We start from the raw sequence: 20,561 nt of genomic DNA on the forward strand, positions 1-20,561 counted from the left end.
CTCAGACATTCTGCCGACCGGCGCAACTTACAGATATGGGCCTCGGGTTTCCAATCCACCGACGAAAACAGGGAACCCCATGCATTTTCGAAAAGAGGACACCCGTGGGAATCCGCAGAGGTGTGATTTGCGCCCATCGCCCCAGATTTTTTTACCCAGACAGCCCTGCAAAGTCGGAAATGTGGGGAAAAAAACGCTTTTTCCGCACATTTCGCTCGCCGCCCCCATCGAAACACGCCCCCCACAACACATGGCCTACCGTCCCGCATTCCCACAGGTGTCCCGATGAAAACGGTACCTCACATGTGTGGGTGCACCTACCTGGCCGCCAAGGGGAAAGCCTAAAACACAAGTAACCCCAAGTCTGTTGTCAGAGGGAAATCTCAGACATTCTGCCGACCGGCGCAACTTACAGATATGGGCCTCGGGTGTCCAAGCCACCGAGGAAAACAGGGAACCCCATGCATTTTCGAAAAGAGGACACCCGTGGGAATCCGCAGAGGTGTGATTTGCGCCCATCGCCCCAGATTTTTTTACCCAGACAGCCCTGCAAAGTCGGAAATGTGGGGAAAAAAACGCTTTTTCCGCACATTTCGCTTGCCGCACCCATCGAAACACGCCCCCCACAACACATGGCCTACCGTCCCGCGTTCCCACAGGTGTCCCGATGAAAACGGTACCTCACATGTGTGGGTGCACCTACCTGGCCGCCAAGGGGAAAGCCTAAAACACAAGTAACCCCAAGTCTGTTGTCAGAGGGAAATCTCAGACATTCTGCCGACCGGCGCAACTTACAGATATGGGCCTCGGGTTTCCAATCCACCGACGAAAACAGGGAACCCCATGCATTTTCGAAAAGAGGACACCCGTGGGAATCCGCAGAGGTGTGATTTGCGCCCATCGCCCCAGATTTTTTTACCCAGACATCCCTGCAAAGTCGGAAATGTGGGGAAAAAAACGCTTTTTCCGCACATTTCGCTCGCCGCACCCATCGAAACGCGCCCCCCACAACACATGGCCTACCGTCCCGCGTTCCCACAGGTGTCCCGATGAAAACGGTACCTCACATGTGTGGGTGCACCTACCTGGCCGCCAAGGGGAAAGCCTAAAACACAAGTAACCCCAAGTCTGTTGTCAGAGGGAAATCTCAGACATTCTGCCGACCGGCGCAACTTACAGATATGGGCCTCGGGTGTCCAAGCCAGCGAAGAAAACAGGGAACCCCATGCATTTTCGAAAAGAGGACACCCGTGGGAATCCGCAGAGGTGTGATTTGCGCCCATCGCCCCAGATTTTTTTACCCAGACAGCCCTGCAAAGTCGGAAATGTGGGGAAAAAAACGCTTTTTCCGCACATTTCGCTCGCCGCACCCATCGAAACACGCCCCCCACAACACATGGCCTACCGTCCCGCATTCCCACAGGTGTCCCGATGAAAACGGTACCTCACATGTGTGGGTGCACCTACCTGGCCGCCAAGGGGAAAGCCAAAAACACAAGTAACCCCAAGTCTGTTGTCAGAGGGAAATCTCAGACATTCTGCCGACCGGCGCAACTTACAGATATGGGCCTCGGGTGTCCAAGCCACCGAGGAAAACAGGGAACCCCATGCATTTTCGAAAAGAGGACACTCGTGGGAATCCGCAGAGGTGTGATTTGCGCCCATCGCCCCAGATTTTTTTACCCAGACAGCCCTGCAAAGTCGGAAATGTGGGGAAAAAAACGCTTTTTCCGCACATTTCGCTCGCCGCACCCATCGAAACACGCCCCCCACAACACATGGCCTACCGTCCCGCGTTCCCACAGGTGTCCCGATGAAAACGGTACCTCACATGTGTGGGTGCACCTACCTGGCCGCCAAGGGGAAAGCCTAAAACACAAGTAACCCCAAGTCTGTTGTCCATTCTGCCGACCGGCGCAACTTACAGATATGGGCCTCGGGTGTCCAAGCCACCGAGGAAAACAGGGAACCCCATGCATTTTCGAAAAGAGGACACCCGTGGGAATCCGCAGAGGTGTGATTTGCGCCCATCGCCCCAGATTTTTTTACCCAGACAGCCCTGCAAAGTCGGAAATGTGGAGAAAAAAACGCTTTTTCCGCACATTTCGCTCGCCGCACCCATCGAAACACGCCCCCCACAACACATGGCCTACCGTCCCGCGTTCCCACAGGTGTCCCGATGAAAACGGTACCTCACATGTGTGGGTGCACCTACCTGGCCGCCAAGGGGAAAGCCTAAAACACAAGTAACCCCAAGTCTGTTGTCCATTCTGCCGACCGGCGCAACTTACAGATATGGGCCTCGGGTGTCCAAGCCACCGAGGAAAACAGGGAACCCCATGCATTTTCGAAAAGAGGACACCCGTGGGAATCCGCAGAGGTGTGATTTGCGCCCATCGCCCCAGATTTTTTTACCCAGACAGCCCTGCAAAGTCGTAAATGTGGGGAAAAAAACGCTTTTTCCGCACATTTCACTCGCCGCACCCATCGAAACGCGCCCCCCACAACACATGGCCTACCGTCCCGCGTTCCCACAGGTGTCCCGATGAAAACGGTACCTCACATGTGTGGGTGCACCTACCTGGCCGCCAAGGGGAAAGCCTAAAACACAAGTAACCCCAAGTCTGTTGTCAGAGGGAAATCTCAGACATTCTGCCGACCGGCGCTACTTAGAGATATGGGCCTCGGGTGTCCAAGCCACCGAGGAAAACAGGGAACCCCATGCATTTTCGAAAAGAGGACACCCGTGGGAATCCGCAGAGGTGTGATTTGCGCCCATCGCCCCAGATTTTTTTACCCAGACAGCCCTGCAAAGTCGGAAATGTGGGGAAAAAAACGCTTTTTCCGCACATTTCGCTCGCCGCACCCATCGAAACGCGCCCCCCACAACACATGGCCTACCGTCCCACGTTCCCACAGGTGTCCCGATGAAAATGGTACCTCACATGTGTGGGTGCACCTACCTGGCCACCAAGGGGAAAGCCTAAAACACAAGTAACCCCAAGTCTGTTGTCAGAGGGAAATCTCAGACATTCTGCCGACCGGCGCAACTTACAGATATGGGCCTCGGGTGTCCAAGCCAGCGAAGAAAACAGGGAACCCCATGCATTTTCGAAAAGAGGACACCCGTGGGAATCCGCAGAGGTGTGATTTGCGCCCATCGCCCCAGATTTTTTTACCCAGACAGCCCTGCAAAGTCGGAAATGTGGGGAAAAAAACGCTTTTTCCGCACATTTTGCTCGCCGCACCCATCAAAACGCGCCCCCCACAACACATGGCCTACCGTCCCGCGTTCCCACAGGTGTCCCGATGAAAACGGTACCTCACATGTGTGGGTGCACCTACCTGGCCGCCAAGGGGAAAGCCTAAAACACAAGTAACCCCAAGTCTGTTGTCAGAGGGAAATCTCAGACATTCTGCCGACCGGCGCAACTTACAGATATGGGCCTCGGGTGTCCAAGCCACCGAGGAAAACAGGGAACCCCATGCATTTTCGAAAAGAGGACACTCGTGGGAATCCGCAGAGGTGTGATTTGCGCCCATCGCCCCAGATTTTTTTACCCAGACAGCCCTGCAAAGTCGGAAATGTGGGGAAAAAAACGCTTTTTCCGCACATTTCGCTCGCCGCACCCATCGAAACACGCCCCCCACAACACATGGCCTACCGTCCCGCGTTCCCACAGGTGTCCCGATGAAAACGGTACCTCACATGTGTGGGTGCACCTACCTGGCCGCCAAGGGGAAAGCCTAAAACACAAGTAACCCCAAGTCTGTTGTCCATTCTGCGGACCGGCGCAACTTACAGATATGGGCCTCGGGTGTCCAAGCCACCGAGGAAAACAGGGAACCCCATGCATTTTCGAAAAGAGGACACCCGTGGGAATCCGCAGAGGTGTGATTTGCGCCCATCGCCCCAGATTTTTTTACCCAGACAGCCCTGCAAAGTCGGAAATGTGGAGAAAAAAACGCTTTTTCCGCACATTTCGCTCGCCGCACCCATCGAAACACGCCCCCCACAACACATGGCCTACCGTCCCGCGTTCCCACAGGTGTCCCGATGAAAACGGTACCTCACATGTGTGGGTGCACCTACCTGGCCACCAAGGGGAAAGCCTAAAACACAAGTAACCCCAAGTCTGTTGTCCATTCTGCCGACCGGCGCAACTTACAGATATGGGCCTCGGGTGTCCAAGCCACCGAGGAAAACAGGGAACCCCATGCATTTTCGAAAAGAGGACACCCGTGGGAATCCGCAGAGGTGTGATTTGCGCCCATCGCCCCAGATTTTTTTACCCAGACAGCTCTGCAAAGTCGTAAATGTGGGGAAAAAAACGCTTTTTCCGCACATTTCACTCGCCGCACCCATCGAAACGCGCCCCCCACAACACATGGCCTACCGTCCCGCGTTCCCACAGGTGTCCCGATGAAAACGGTACCTCACATGTGTGGGTGCACCTACCTGGCCGCCAAGGGGAAAGCCTAAAACACAAGTAACCCCAAGTCTGTTGTCAGAGGGAAATCTCAGACATTCTGCCGACCGGCGCTACTTAGAGATATGGGCCTCGGGTGTCCAAGCCACCGAGGAAAACAGGGAACCCCATGCATTTTCGAAAAGAGGACACCCGTGGGAATCCGCAGAGGTGTGATTTGCGCCCATCGCCCCAGATTTTTTTACCCAGACAGCCCTGCAAAGTCGGAAATGTGGGGAAAAAAACGCTTTTTCCGCACATTTCGCTCGCCGCACCCATCGAAACGCGCCCCCCACAACACATGGCCTACCGTCCCACGTTCCCACAGGTGTCCCGATGAAAATGGTACCTCACATGTGTGGGTGCACCTACCTGGCCACCAAGGGGAAAGCCTAAAACACAAGTAACCCCAAGTCTGTTGTCAGAGGGAAATCTCAGACATTCTGCCGACCGGCGCAACTTACAGATATGGGCCTCGGGTGTCCAAGCCAGCGAAGAAAACAGGGAACCCCATGCATTTTCGAAAAGAGGACACCCGTGGGAATCCGCAGAGGTGTGATTTGCGCCCATCGCCCCAGATTTTTTTACCCAGACAGCCCTGCAAAGTCGGAAATGTGGGGAAAAAAACGCTTTTTCCGCACATTTTGCTCGCCGCACCCATCAAAACGCGCCCCCCACAACACATGGCCTACCGTCCCGCGTTCCCACAGGTGTCCCGATGAAAACGGTACCTCACATGTGTGGGTGCACCTACCTGGCCGCCAAGGGGAAAGCCTAAAACACAAGTAACCCCAAGTCTGTTGTCAGAGGGAAATCTCAGACATTCTGCCGACCGGCGCAACTTACAGATATGGGCCTCGGGTGTCCAAGCCACCGAGGAAAACAGGGAACCCCATGCATTTTCGAAAAGAGGACACTCGTGGGAATCCGCAGAGGTGTGATTTGCGCCCATCGCCCCAGATTTTTTTACCCAGACAGCCCTGCAAAGTCGGAAATGTGGGGAAAAAAACGCTTTTTCCGCACATTTCGCTCGCCGCACCCATCGAAACACGCCCCCCACAACACATGGCCTACCGTCCCGCGTTCCCACAGGTGTCCCGATGAAAACGGTACCTCACATGTGTGGGTGCACCTACCTGGCCGCCAAGGGGAAAGCCTAAAACACAAGTAACCCCAAGTCTGTTGTCCATTCTGCGGACCGGCGCAACTTACAGATATGGGCCTCGGGTGTCCAAGCCACCGAGGAAAACAGGGAACCCCATGCATTTTCGAAAAGAGGACACCCGTGGGAATCCGCAGAGGTGTGATTTGCGCCCATCGCCCCAGATTTTTTTACCCAGACAGCCCTGCAAAGTCGGAAATGTGGAGAAAAAAACGCTTTTTCCGCACATTTCGCTCGCCGCACCCATCGAAACACGCCCCCCACAACACATGGCCTACCGTCCCGCGTTCCCACAGGTGTCCCGATGAAAACGGTACCTCACATGTGTGGGTGCACCTACCTGGCCACCAAGGGGAAAGCCTAAAACACAAGTAACCCCAAGTCTGTTGTCCATTCTGCCGACCGGCGCAACTTACAGATATGGGCCTCGGGTGTCCAAGCCACCGAGGAAAACAGGGAACCCCATGCATTTTCGAAAAGAGGACACCCGTGGGAATCCGCAGAGGTGTGATTTGCGCCCATCGCCCCAGATTTTTTTACCCAGACAGCCCTGCAAAGTCGTAAATGTGGGGAAAAAAACGCTTTTTCCGCACATTTCACTCGCCGCACCCATCGAAACGCGCCCCCCACAACACATGGCCTACCGTCCCGCGTTCCCACAGGTGTCCCGATGAAAACGGTACCTCACATGTGTGGGTGCACCTACCTGGCCGCCAAGGGGAAAGCCTAAAACACAAGTAACCCCAAGTCTGTTGTCAGAGGGAAATCTCAGACATTCTGCCGACCGGCGCAACTTAGAGATATGGGCCTCGGGTGTCCAAGCCACCGAGGAAAACAGGGAACCCCATGCATTTTCGAAAAGAGGACACCCGTGGGAATCCGCAGAGGTGTGATTTGCGCCCATCGCCCCAGATTTTTTTACCCAGACAGCCCTGCAAAGTCGGAAATGTGGGGAAAAAAACGCTTTTTCCGCACATTTCGCTCGCCGCACCCATCGAAACGCGCCCCCCACAACACATGGCCTACCGTCCCACGTTCCCACAGGTGTCCCGATGAAAATGGTACCTCACATGTGTGGGTGCACCTACCTGGCCACCAAGGGGAAAGCCTAAAACACAAGTAACCCCAAGTCTGTTGTCAGAGGGAAATCTCAGACATTCTGCCGACCGGCGCAACTTAGAGATATGGGCCTCGGGTGTCCAAGCCACCGAGGAAAACAGGGAACCCCATGCATTTTCGAAAAGAGGACACCCGTGGGAATCCACAGAGGTGTGATTTGCACCCATCGCCCCAGATTTTTTTACCCAGACAGCCCTGCAAAGTCGGAAATGTGGGGGAAAAAACACTTTTTCTGCACATTTCGCTCGCCGCACCCATCGAAACACGCCCCCCACAACACATGGCCTACCGTCCCGCGTTCCCACAGGTGTCCCAATGAAAACGATACCTCACATGTGTGGGTGCACCTACCTGGCCGCCAAGGGGAAAGCCTAAAACACAACTAACCCCAAGTCTGTTGTCCATTCTGCCGACCGGCGCAACTTACAGATATGGGCCTCGGGTGTCCAAGCCACCGAGGAAAACAGGGAACCCCATGCATTTTCGAAAAGAGGACACCCGTGGGAATCCACAGAGGTGTTATTTGCGCCCATCGCCCCAGATTTTTTTACCCAGACAGCCCTGCAAAGTCGGTAATGTGGGGAAAAAAACGCTTTTTCCGCACATTTCGCTCGCCGCACCCATCGAAACACGCCCCCCACAACACATGGCCTACCGTCCCGCGTTCCCACAGGTGTCCCGATGAAGACGGTACCTCACATGTGTGGGTGCACCTACCTGGCCGCCAAGGGGAAAGCCTAAAACACAAGTAACCCCAAGTCTGTTGTCAGAGGGAAATCTCCGACATTCTGCCGACCGGCGCAACTTACAGATATGGGCCTCGGGTGTCCAAGCCACCGAGGAAAACAGGGAACCCCATGCATTTTCGAAAAGAGGACACCCGTGGGAATCTGCAGAGGTGTGATTTGCGCCCATCGCCCCAGATTTTTTTACCCAGACAGCCCTGCAAAGTCGGAAATGTGGGAAAAAAAACGCTTTTTCCGCACATTTCGCTCGCCGCACCCATCGAAACACGCCCCCCACAACACATGGCCTACCGTCCCGCGTTCCCACAGGTGTCCCGATGAAAACGGTACCTCACATGTGTGGGTGCACCTACCGGGGGCGCAAAAGGAAAAGGGTAACCGACTGGGAACCCCAAGCCATTCGCCACTGCCCATTTTGTTCATGTGGGCAACCTACAGATTTGGGCCTAGGGTGTCGCAGCCAGCAAGGGAAACAGGGAACCCCATGCATTTCCCAAAAGAGGACACCCGTGGGAATCCACAGAGGTCTGCCTTGCGCAAATTGCCCCAGTTTTTATTAGCCACAATCCCCGACAAAGTGTGATATTTGCTGGGGAAAAAACACAATGTTCACTTTGTCTGGGGTTCTGGGTAATAAATTCTGGCCCGCTTCGCGCAAATCTGCCCCCAGGGTGCCCAAACCCTACTGCCCCATCTATTGGGGGTCCTGCCCCACCTTTTGGGGTGCCCCCCCCACCTCACCCCCAATGGCTGGGGGACACACCTCATGCAGGCCTCCCTGGGCCTCCTCCAAACGGCTGCGTGAGGTACACCCCACCTCCATTTGGGGTGAGGGGGGAGAGGGCCACCCCAAAAGGTGGGGCAGGACCCCCAATAGATGGGGCAGTAGGGTTTGGGCACCCTGGGGCCAGATAGCCACACTAATGTGGCCATCTGCACCAAGCAAAGTTGGGTAAACAAAAAAAAATATACAAAACCACAGGCTGCTTTTTAGGGGGGGCTGAGGGCCACCCTAAATTGGCAGCGCATGATGTACCACAACGGGGGGTGGCCCTCAACCCCCCCCCACCCCAAATGGAGGGCCCCACCTCATGCAACCCTCCCTGGGGGCAGGTATCTGCTCCTAGGAAGGGGCATCTGACCCCAGGGAGGGATGCATGAGGTGAGGCCCCCCCTATCTGCGCCCAGGGAGGGTTGCATGAGGTGGGGCCCTCCATTTGGGGTGGGGGGGGTTGAGGGCCACCCCCCGTTGCGGTACATCATGCGCTGCCAATTCAGGGTGGCCCTCAGCCCCCCCTAAAAAGCAGCCTGTGATTTTGTATATATTTTTTTGTTTACCCAACTTGGCTTGGTGCATATGGGCCCATTAGTGTGGCTATCTGCCCCCAGGGTGCCCAAACCCTACTGCCCCATCTATTGGGGGTCCTGCCCCACCTTTTGGGGTGCCCCCCCCACCCCCAATGGCTGGGGGACACACCTCATGCAGGCCTCCCTGGGCCTCCTCCAAACGGCTGCGTGAGGTACACCCCACCTCCATTTGGGGTGAGGGGGGAGAGGGCCACCCCAAAAGGTGGGGCAGGACCCCCAATAGATGGGGCAGTAGGGTTTGGGCACCCTGGGGGCAGATAGCCACACTAATGTGGCCATCTGCACCAAGCAAAGTTGGGTAAACAAAAAAAAATATACAAAACCACAGGCTGCTTTTTAGGGGGGGCTGAGGGCCACCCTAAATTGGCAGCGCATGATGTACCACAACGGGGGGTGGCCCTCAACCCCCCCCACCCCAAATGGAGGGCCCACCTCATGAAACCCTCCCTGGGGGCAGATATCTGCTCCTAGGAAGGGGCATCTGACCCCAGGGAGGGATGCATGAGGTGAGGCCCCCCTATCTGCGCCCAGGGAGGGTTGCATGAGGTGGGGCCCTCCATTTGGGGTGGGGGGGGGTTGAGGGCCACCCCCCGTTGCGGTACATCATGCGCTGCCAATTCAGGGTGGCCCTCAGCCCCCCCTAAAAAGCAGCCTGTGATTTTGTATATTTTTTTTTGTTTACCCAACTTGGCTTGGTGCAGATGGGCCCATTAGTGTGGCTATCTGCCCCCAGGGTGCCCAAACCCTACTGCCCCATCTATTGGGGGTCCTGCCCCACCTTTTGGGGTGCCCCCCCACCCCACCCCCAATGGCTGGGGGACACACCTCATGCAGGCTTCCCTGGGCCTCCTCCAAACGGCTGCGTGAGGTACACCCCACCTCCATTTGGGGTGAGGGGGGAGAGGGCCACCCCAAAAGGTGGGGCAGGACCCCCAATAGATGGGGCAGTAGGGTTTGGGCACCCTGGGGGCAGATAGCCACACTAATGTGGCCATCTGCACCAAGCAAAGTTGGGTAAACAAAAAAAAATATACAAAACCACAGGCTGCTTTTTAGGGGGGCTGAGGGCCACCCTAAATTGGCAGCGCATGATGTACCACAACGGGGGGTGGCCCTCAACCCCCCCCCACCCCAAATGGAGGGCCCCACCTCATGCAACCCTCCCTGGGGGCAGATATCTGCTCCTAGGAAGGGGCATCTGACCCCAGGGAGGGATGCATGAGGTGAGGCCCCCCCTATCTGCACCCAGGGAGGGTTGCATGAGGTGGGGCCCTCCATTTGGGGTGGGGGGGTTGAGGGCCACCCCCCGTTGCGGTACATCATGCGCTGCCAATTCAGGGTGGCCCTCAGCCCCCCCTAAAAAGCAGCCTGTGATTTTGTATATTTTTTTTTGTTTACCCAACTTGGCTTGGTGCAGATGGGCCCATTAGTGTGGCTATCTGCCCCCAGGGTGCCCAAACCCTACTGCCCCATCTATTGGGGGTCCTGCCCCACCTTTTGGGGTGCCCCCCCACCCCACCCCCAATGGCTGGGGGACACACCTCATGCAGGCCTCCCTGGGCCTCCTCCAAACGGCTGCGTGAGGTACACCCCACCTCCATTTGGGGTGAGGGGGGAGAGGGCCACCCCAAAAGGTGGGGCAGGACCCCCAATAGATGGGGCAGTAGGGTTTGGGCACCCTGGGGGCAGATAGCCACACTAATGTGGCCATCTGCACCAAGCAAAGTTGGGTAAACAAAAAAAAATATACAAAACCACAGGCTGCTTTTTAGGGGGGGCTGAGGGCCACCCTAAATTGGCAGCGCATGATGTACCGCAACGGGGGGTGGCCCTCAACCCCCCCCCACCCCAAATGGAGGGCCCCACCTCATGCAACCCTCCCTGGGGGCAGATATCTGCTCCTAGGAAGGGGCATCTGACCCCAGGGAGGGATGCATGAGGTGAGGCCCCCCCTATCTGCGCCCAGGGAGGGTTGCATGAGGTGGGGCCCTCCATTTGGGGTGGGGGGGGTTGAGGGCCACCCCCCGTTGCGGTACATCATGCGCTGCCAATTCAGGGTGGCCCTCAGCCCCCCCTAAAAAGCAGCCTGTGATTTTGTATATTTTTTTTTGTTTACCCAACTTGGCTTGGTGCAGATGGGCCCATTAGTGTGGCTATCTGCCCCCAGGGTGCCCAAACCCTACTGCCCCATCTATTGGGGGTCCTGCCCCACCTTTTGGGGTGCCCCCCCACCCCACCCCCAATGGCTGGGGGACACACCTCATGCAGGCCTCCCTGGGCCTCCTCCAAACGGCTGCGTGAGGTACACCCCACCTCCATTTGGGGTGAGGGGGGAGAGGGCCACCCCAAAAGGTGGGGCAGGACCCCCAATAGATGGGGCAGTAGGGTTTGGGCACCCTGGGGGCAGATAGCCACACTAATGTGGCCATCTGCACCAAGCAAAGTTGGGTAAACAAAAAAAAATATACAAAACCACAGGCTGCTTTTTAGGGGGGGCTGAGGGCCATCCTAAATTGGCAGCGCATGATTTACCACAACGGGGGGTGGCCCTCAACCCCCCCCCACCCCAAATGGAGGGCCCCACCTCATGCAACCCTCCCTGGGGGCAGATATCTGCTCCTAGGAAGGGGCATCTGACCCCAGGGAGGGATGCATGAGGTGAGGCCCCCCCTATCTGCGCCCAGGGAGGGTTGCATGAGGTGGGGCCCTCCATTTGGGGTGGGGGGGGTTGAGGGCCACCCCCCGTTGCGGTACATCATGCGCTGCCAATTCAGGGTGGCCCTCAGCCCCCCCTAAAAAGCAGCCTGTGATTTTGTATATTTTTTTTTGTTTACCCAACTTGGCTTGGTGCAGATGGGCCCATTAGTGTGGCTATCTGTCCCCAGGGTGCCCAAACCCTACTGCCCCATCTATTGGGGGTCCTGCCCCACCTTTTGGGGTGCCCCCCCACCCCACCCCCAATGGCTGGGGGACACACCTCATGCAGGCCTCCCTGGCCCCTCCAAACGGCTGCGTGAGGTACACCCCACCTCCATTTGGGGTGAGGGGGGAGAGGGCCACCCCAAAAGGTGGGGCAGAACCCCCAATAGATGGGGCAGTAGGGTTTGGGCACCCTGGGGGCAGATAGCCACACTAATGTGGCCATCTGCACCAAGCAAAGTTGGGTAAACAAAAAAAAATATACAAAACCACAGGCTGCTTTTTAGGGGGGGCTGAGGGCCACCCTAAATTGGCAGCGCATGATGTACCGCAACGGGGGGTGGCCCTCAACCCCCCCCCCCACCCCAAATGGAGGGCCCCACCTCATGCAACCCTCCCTGGGGGCAGATATCTGCTCCTAGGAAGGGGCATCTGACCCCAGGGAGGGATGCATGAGGTGAGGCCCCCTATCTGCGCCCAGGGAGGGTTGCATGAGGTGGGGCCCTCCATTTGGGGTGGGGGGGGTTGAGGGCCACCCCCCGTTGCGGTACATCTTGCGCTGCCAATTCAGGGTGGCCCTCAGCCCCCCCTAAAAAGCAGCCTGTGATTTTGTATATTTTTTTTTGTTTACCCAACTTGGCTTGGTGCAGATGGGCCCATTAGTGTGGCTATCTGACCCCAGGGTGCCCAAACCCTACTGCCCCATCTATTGAGGGTCCTGCCCCACCTTTTGGGGTTCCCCCCACCCCACCCCCAATGGCTGGGGGACACACCTCATGCAGGCCTCCCTGGGCCTCCTCCAAACGGCTGCGTGAGGTACACCCCACCTCCATTTGGGGTGAGGGGGGAGAGGGCCACCCCAAAAGGTGGGGCAGGACCCCCAATAGATGGGGCAGTAGGGTTTGGGCACCCTGGGGGCAGATAGCCACACTAATGTGGCCATCTGCACCAAGCAAAGTTGGGTAAACAAAAAAAAATATACAAAACCACAGGCTGCTTTTTAGGGGGGGCTGAGGGCCACCCTAAATTGGCAGCGGATGATGTACCGCAACGGGGGGTGGCCCTCAACCCCCCCCACCCCAAATGGAGGGCCCCATCTCATGCAACCCTCCCTGGGGGCAGATATCTGCTCCTAGGAAGGGGCATCTGACCCCAGGGAGGGATGCATGAGGTGAGGCCCCCCTATCTGCGCCCAGGGAGGGTTGCATGAGGTGGGGCCCTCCATTTGGGGTGGGGGGGTTGAGGGCCACCCCCCGTTGCGGTACATCATGCGCTGCCAATTCAGGGTGGCCCTCAGCCCCCCCTAAAAAGCAGCCTGTGATTTTGTATATTTTTTTTTGTTTACCCAACTTGGCTTGGTGCAGATGGGCCCATTAGTGTGGCTATCTGCCCCTGGGGTGCCCAAACCCTACTGCCCCATCTATTGGGGGTCCTGCCCCACCTTTTGGGGTGCCCCCCCACCCCACCCCCAATGGCTGGGGGACACACCTCATGCAGGCCTCCCTGGGCCTCCTCCAAACGGCTGCGTGAGGTACACCCCACCTCCATTTGGGGTGAGGGGGGAGAGGGCCACCCCAAAAGGTGGGGCAGGACCCCCAATAGATGGGGCAGTAGGGTTTGGGCACCCTGGGGGCAGATAGCCACACTAATGTGGCCATCTGCACCAAGCAAAGTTGGGTAAACAAAAAAAAATATACAAAACCACAGGCTGCTTTTTAGGGGGGGCTGAGGGCCACCCTAAATTGGCAGCGCATGATGTACCGCAACGGGGGGTGGCCCTCAACCCCCCCCCACCCCAAATGGAGGGCCCCGCCTCATGCAACCCTCCCTGGGGGCAGATAGGGGGGGCCCCACCTCATGCATCCCTCCCTGGGGTCAGATGGCCCTTCCTAGGAACAGATATCTGCCCCCAGGGAGGGTTACAAGGGGTGCCTCCTTTCTACTTTGGTTGGGGGGGCACCCCCCCTATGGGGGGACACCCCCTTCCTTTCATTCAGTAAACAATCCATGGTGGCTAGTGGCCCCCACCCCTTCCCCCAACCCTGTTTCCCATCATTTCATTTTTATTTTTTATTTTACATTCCCTTGGGGCAGATGGTCAGCCATCTGCCCCAGGGTTGACATACACATGCCCCCATGCTTTGGGGTCGGGAGGGGGGAGAGGGCTGCTTACTTGAAGCAGCCCCCTTCCCACCCCCCACCTCACAAAGAGATCCATGGTGGTCTAGTGGGTTGCTGGTCACGGATCGAGCGCTCTGCGCCGATCCGTGACCAGCAATGCCTCATATGTGGTGTCCTTGGAAAGGGGAGAAAGTCCCCTTTCCAGGGACACCACTTTCTGCTCAATCCCTGGTGGCCTAGTGGGCCCCAGGACCCCAAACCCCCTCCCACCTCCCCCCATCCCTCGGATTATTTTCACGTTTTCTTTTATACATTTCCCTGGGGGCAGATGGTCAGCCATCTGCCCCCAGGGTTCATTTTCATGTGTCCCCATGCTTTGGGGACCGGGGGGGGGGGGAGAGGGCTGCTTACCTGAAGCAGCCCCCCTCCCCCCCCAACTCGCAAACAGATCCATGGTGGTTCAGTGGGTTGCTGGTCACGGATCAGCGCTCTGCGCTGATCCGTGACCAGCAATGCGGCATATGAGTGGTGTCCCTGGAAAGGGGAGAAAGTCCCCTTTCCAGGGACACCACTTTTAGGTCAATCGCTGGTGGCCCAGTGGGCCCCAGGGCCCAAAACCCCCTCCCACCTCCCTCCTTCCCTCGATTTTTTTTTTTTTTTCCCCCACCCCTGGGGGCAGTGATCATCTGCCCCCAGGGGTCCCTGGCGCTGTGGCCCCATGCTTTGGGGCCACGGGGGAAGGGGGCCGCTTACCTAGTAAGCAGCCCCCCCTCCCCCACGCGTCACAAAAGGATCTTCTTTGATCCGTGACGTTGCTGCCCGCGGATCGAGGCGCCCTGCGCCCGATCCGCGAGCAGCAAAGCCACACAATGGGTACCGTTGGAAAGGGGAAGATCTCCCCTTTCCAACGATACCTGCCTCGATCTCCGGCTTGAAATACAGCCGGAGATCGAGGCGGAACAAGAAGGGCACTCACCTTCTCTCTCCAACGCAGCAGCCGAAAATGGCTGCTGCGGTGGAATTGCTTTCCGTTACACGCCGACGTGCGTCACGCACGTCGGCGTCAAACTGAAGGAAATCCAACCCCCGGGCAGTGAGGGGGGACCTCGGATCGCTCAAAACAAGGTGCCGAAAAGGACGAGCTATCTCGTCCTTGGCACTGCGTGTGCACTTCCAAGGACGAGATACCTCGTCCTTGGCACTTAAAGGGTTAATGGACTTATGGTAAATCATGCAAGACCACTCCCAGTTTTATTCTGATGATGCATTTGAAGCCAGCAGGAAAAGACCATGGGGCCTTATTACGAGGTTGGAGGTAGCCTTGCCGGTTTTACCGGCAAGGCTACCTCCAAACTCGCATCCAGCACCAGGCCGGAATAGGCTGGGCCGGACTAGCCCGGTAATTTCCCATTCGCGGGTGCCGGACCCAGTACATCCCCATTCTCATTTGAGCCCCATAGGCCTCAATGGGAATGGGGAGGGTGGTAACACCGGTACCATTAATAACGGTACCGGTGCTACCATCATGTTCTGCTCGCGGGTGCCGGTACGGCCACCAGGTCAGACCTGGTGGCTGCAAGGGCACCCGCAAGCAGAACTCCTAGTATGGCAGTACGGTAGCAACGGTGCCGGTAGCTATACCAGCGCTGTTGTTACCTTAACGCCATACTTGTAATGAGGCCCCATGGTAAAACATTTTGCGAACTACATAGTGATCACAAGTCAAGTCTATTGTCTTGCATCTTTCTATGAATTTTGGCTGCATTTGTTTGGTGATCTAATGTTGATGTGCCCGAGGTTAAGATGTAGGAGAGTCAGTCTGGTAATGTTAATTGATAAAGACATCCTCTTTTGAGGCTTTAGTCCTGGGGAAAAGGTGTCCTGAACTCCTGGTGTGGATGTACTTGAATGGTAGGTAGGAGTGAAGTGTGGTTGGGCATGAGGTTGCAAGTAGAAATGTTGGTTCAGTGTTTTCATTGTTGAATTGCTGATGTGTGTTAATGGTAATGAGAAATGATGATGTTGGTTTGGTTGTGCAGTAAAATAAATGATAGGATTGCCATGGGCACTGATGGTGGTCTGCCTGTGGTTGTTACTATTATCAAACTGCTATGTGTGAGCTGTGGCCTGATTAATGGGCACGGTACAAATGTCTACCTGTGATATATACACTAATTGAACTTGAATGAATCTCTGAGGAATTGTTTTTTTTGAAACTATGAAGTAATAGTGATGATTTGAACCATTAACCGTAAAAGAAAATCTTGTTTATTTTAAATGTATATAATTGTTATGTTAAATGATTTTTTCAATTAAGAATCCCTTTTTTGGGAACTAAAACACCCATTGATGACAAGATCATCAATTTATAAAGTTTTATTTTATGAAATCATATGAGCATTTGGTTGTTATTGCAACACTAGGGTGTGCATGGGACGGGAGTGTTCCACAAATTGGTGGTCACCTGCTGTTTACTCATTGGTTGTGCAGTAAAATAAATGATAGGATTGCCATGGGCACTGATGGTGGTCTGCCTGTGGTTGTTACCATTAGCAAACTGCCATGTGTGACCTGTTGCCTAATTTGGAGAAGTGCTGGTTGTAGTTTTGCTTGCCATTACTAACTTGTGGTAGAACTGCTATAGACTGTATGGGGCTCAGGGTGTGACAAATCTGTTCGATCTTGATGAGTTTAGGGAATATATCTTGTATTAGGTCCAACAGTCGCTCTCCGGACTATGACTAGTACTTAACCTTTGTCATATAAACTATGGTGAATATGGGATGCTTGCAGTTCAGGTTTTGATAGATAGTCTCTCACTAACCTGAACATGGGTGGTAATGATTTCAGTGTAGAATGTGAAAGTAACTCTCCAGTGTGGAATGTCCATCATGATGTGTGGGATATCAATAGTCTTTGTGCCTGTTTTGGGGATAGTGATTACATTTATTTACGTGCGCATGAAGGGTTGAGGGGTATATTATTAAGAACCAGCTGGGAAATGTGGTATTTATCCTGCTTCCCAAATTGGTTAAAAGAGGTTGTTTGATGAGCTTTGGCCTCATTACGAGTTTGGCGGTAATTGCCAGTGTTACCGGTGTGTTGCCGCCGAACTTGTAACACCATTCTGCCGACTGATATCCCAGTGCCACCGGGACATTACAAGTCCCAGCGGCCCAGGATATCAGGTGGCAGAAAGTGCAAGTCCCCATGGGGATGGGGACACGGAAGCGTTGCTAACGGTGCCAGTGCTTCCGTGAAAACCATGCTTGCATGAGCACCGGCCCCCACAGGCATTCTCGTAGTCTGGCGGTCCAGAAAGGGTGCTGGTATGTTGCTACTGGCGCCCTTATTTCTGGACCGCTAGGCTCGTCTAATGAGTTGTTAGTTGCTTACCTGTGTATAATTTGCTGGGATAGTGAATGCTAAGAGCATCACACAGTTGTATGTATTTATTAATTTGTTTATTTCATATTGGGTATGACTTTCAAATGTAGCCCGTAACCCCATAGGCCCAGCTAGTTGGGGTTATGTGCTAGCCCCCTAAGGAAACATCTAGAAGTAAAATTCCCAACACCAGGTTAATAGATCTGTTTTATTAAATGTGTAGTGTGTTATATTTAGTTATGTGTGTGTTTGTGTTCCCTGTGTTTGTCTTGGACTAAACCATACAGCCCTCCAAATGCAACCACTGCCATGCTCTAGAAAGATTGTTCCTTTCTTAGCAAGTAGTAGGCTATCTTCCTCCACATCATCTTCCTCAACCAATACTGTAACCACACAGCCTACTTCTGTGGGCCACAAAATCCCACCAGCTACCTTGCAAGCAATAAAAGAAGCTGTTGATCCATATCTTTCGAAGACAACAGTCCTCTGTATATACTGCAATACACCACTCTGTAGGGGGAAGCAATTTCGAAGTGCTTTTGAAGCTGTAATCAAGGTGCATGAGAAACACTGCTCACTACCTTAGAAGTAACACACGTGCAACATCTTCCCCTGTCCACCTGCCCCTCCATATTATTGCTTGGTGCCTCTTCCCTCATTTACCTCCCCACCTTACGTTCTCTCCTGCAAAAAAATAAATACATATAAAAACAACCTTTCACAGTTAATAAATAAAAAAATAAAAAAAATCTTATAGACTCCATCTACTTTACATTGGTAAGTAAAGTACATAGACTCAATGGGCCTCATCACGACCTCAGCGGTAATGCCGGCGGTATTAGCGCGGGGGCTATTAGCGCGACCGCCATAGCCCCCGGCGCTAATAGCGTGGGATCACGAGTTGGGCGGACTTGGAAGTCCCCATTCTCCATTGAGCCCATTCGGGAATGCTCCATTCCCCATTGGGCTCAATGGGGAAATTTCACGCTCATACCGCCGGCGGATTTCCCGCCGGCGGTATGAGCGTGAATTCTCGGTGGATTTCACACCAGCTCAGAGCTGGGTTGAAATCCGCCAAGGCCCTGATTCGGCGGACCCTTAAATCCGGCGTTAATAGCGCTACCGCCGGATTTAAGGGTTACCGCCGAGGTCGTGATGAGGCTAAATACGTTTTTCCAACGTATTTGAATAACAAAACCCATTAGCATTTTGTGTTATGCTAATGGGAATAATGTGGTGTTCATCCCCCGTTGCAGGGACTGGAACGGGTGATAACGGTCTTGCAGCCCAAGTTATCGGCCCAAGCAAAGTGTGTCTGTGTGCGCCCTGATGCCTGCGGGTTTCGATGTGTTATAAATAAATAAATAAATAAATAATGGGGGCTCTGGACCATTATCCTCCATTCCAGCTCCTGCAATGGGGGATGAAGGCCATTAGCACCCCTGGTTCCCAAAGCGGGAACCCAGGGTGCTAAAAAAAGGTTTTTTCTTCCTACAGAAGCAAGCCTGCACCGTCCCACTGTAGGAAGGAAAATCCTTTTCCAAGATGGCCACCATGGAAAGGAAAGGTGGGGCACCGTACAGAGCCCCTCTTCCCTTTCCATGGCAGCCTGCAGATGGCGAAGACAGAACCCTATGACCATATTGCCACGAGCACATTTTTTTCCCTTTCAAACCTTTCCCACTTTCGAATAACTTTACCACACAGCCGGTCCCAGGTGCACATGGCCACTTTAACCCCATTTGTTGTCCCTCGCGGTCATGACCAGTAGCCAGATTGTCCAGGTCATGACTGTAAAGACTGGAGGGGGATGCCTGTACTCCTGCTCTCTATGGCAGAGTGGAAGCACAGAGTACTCCAGCCAAGATTCTCTATTTGGTAACGTTCGACGAAGAATCAAGGCTTAAGCTCTCAGGAAGTGATGCAGGCTGGTTCTTAAGTACAGTGTAGTCCCCAAGCACCCACAAAGGAATGTCCACACACTATGTTAGTGAAAACACAGTCTTTGTATAAATAAGAATTTGATTATGTACACATACAATAACACACTTTGTGCTCTGACAATTCGAAAATGGAAAATATATGCAGTCTCAATGTGATACCACAATTACTCTTGATTCCAATAAAATGCTTTAACTGTACTCAGTTCAAATGTCATACAAATCAGTCAATAAAGTGAACCAACAATAGACATAGGAGAAAAGCAGGTTGGTTAAAACAATAGGCAGAATACTGGCCCCTACCCTAGGCACAATTCTGTATGAGGATCCCCCACCTGGGCAACCTGTAAATAAAGATATAATACAAGCCCAGTCCATATATTGTTCATATGAGCCTTATTTCCCCTAGAAAGGTTCTACTACCCCAATGTACCTGGAATAGCAGAGTTCGACATCGGGTCGTCGACGGATCCTTCTTGAGTGGATCCCTTTAAGGCAGGAGCCACGGATCATCAAAATCCCTTGAAGAAATGGTGAACAAAAGCGTTGAGGCAGCAGCTTCGGTCCTGGCGGTGCTCGTCGACGATCTTTCATGGACGTTCTGCCAAGATGAGGTGTGCGGTGCACCTCGACAGAGATAGTTAGTTGCTGCAAAGAGTCAATGATTACTTTGGCGCAGCAAGAGCGTTGGGTCATCAGCGTCTTTGTGGTCTTCGGGTGGTGGGAAACCCACCGGCGGATGTTTCCTCGCCGCGTGGTGGCCTCGACTTTCTCGAGTGGGACAAAGCGGTTGACGGTGCAGGCGAGAGCGTCCTTGGATTCAAAGTGTCTTAATCAGGTGGAGCGTTGTGGCTCCGTCGTCAGCGGCTTGGCGTCAAGCGGTTCCCGCTTCTAGGCAACACAGCTTCGATGGGCCTCCAGCGGTTATATAAACCTGCGAACCCTGGTCAACGACGGTGGGCGGCTGTCCAGTGCTTCTCTTAGTTCTCCTCGACGGTCCCCGTCTCCGGTTGGCAGCTTGTCAAGGGTCTGACTTCCAGGGAGCTTCGGCGAAGGTTAGCGGTGCACGGTGGTCCCTCATAGCGCGGGAAGAGGTCTCCCAGCCAGGTCCTCTCTTGCATCAGTTTCGATGGCACAGCAGCTTTCGGATTGTGGTGAAGGTAACAGCAGTCAACCTTCTTCTTGGGGCTCGGCTTCGAGATTAAGCATGAGCTTCGACTTCAGCTTCTGAACGATTTCTAGCAGTGAGAGGCCCCGAGATATACTGTTCTGTCTCTCATTCATTCTGCTGGGTCACATTCAGGCAACCAATCACTCAGAAGGGCATTCA

Source organism: Ambystoma mexicanum, chromosome 9 (genome assembly GCF_040938575.1).
Source record: "Ambystoma mexicanum isolate Mex_15411 chromosome 9, UKY_AmexF1_1, whole genome shotgun sequence".
In the NCBI taxonomy this organism is placed as follows: Eukaryota; Metazoa; Chordata; class Amphibia; order Caudata; family Ambystomatidae; genus Ambystoma; species Ambystoma mexicanum.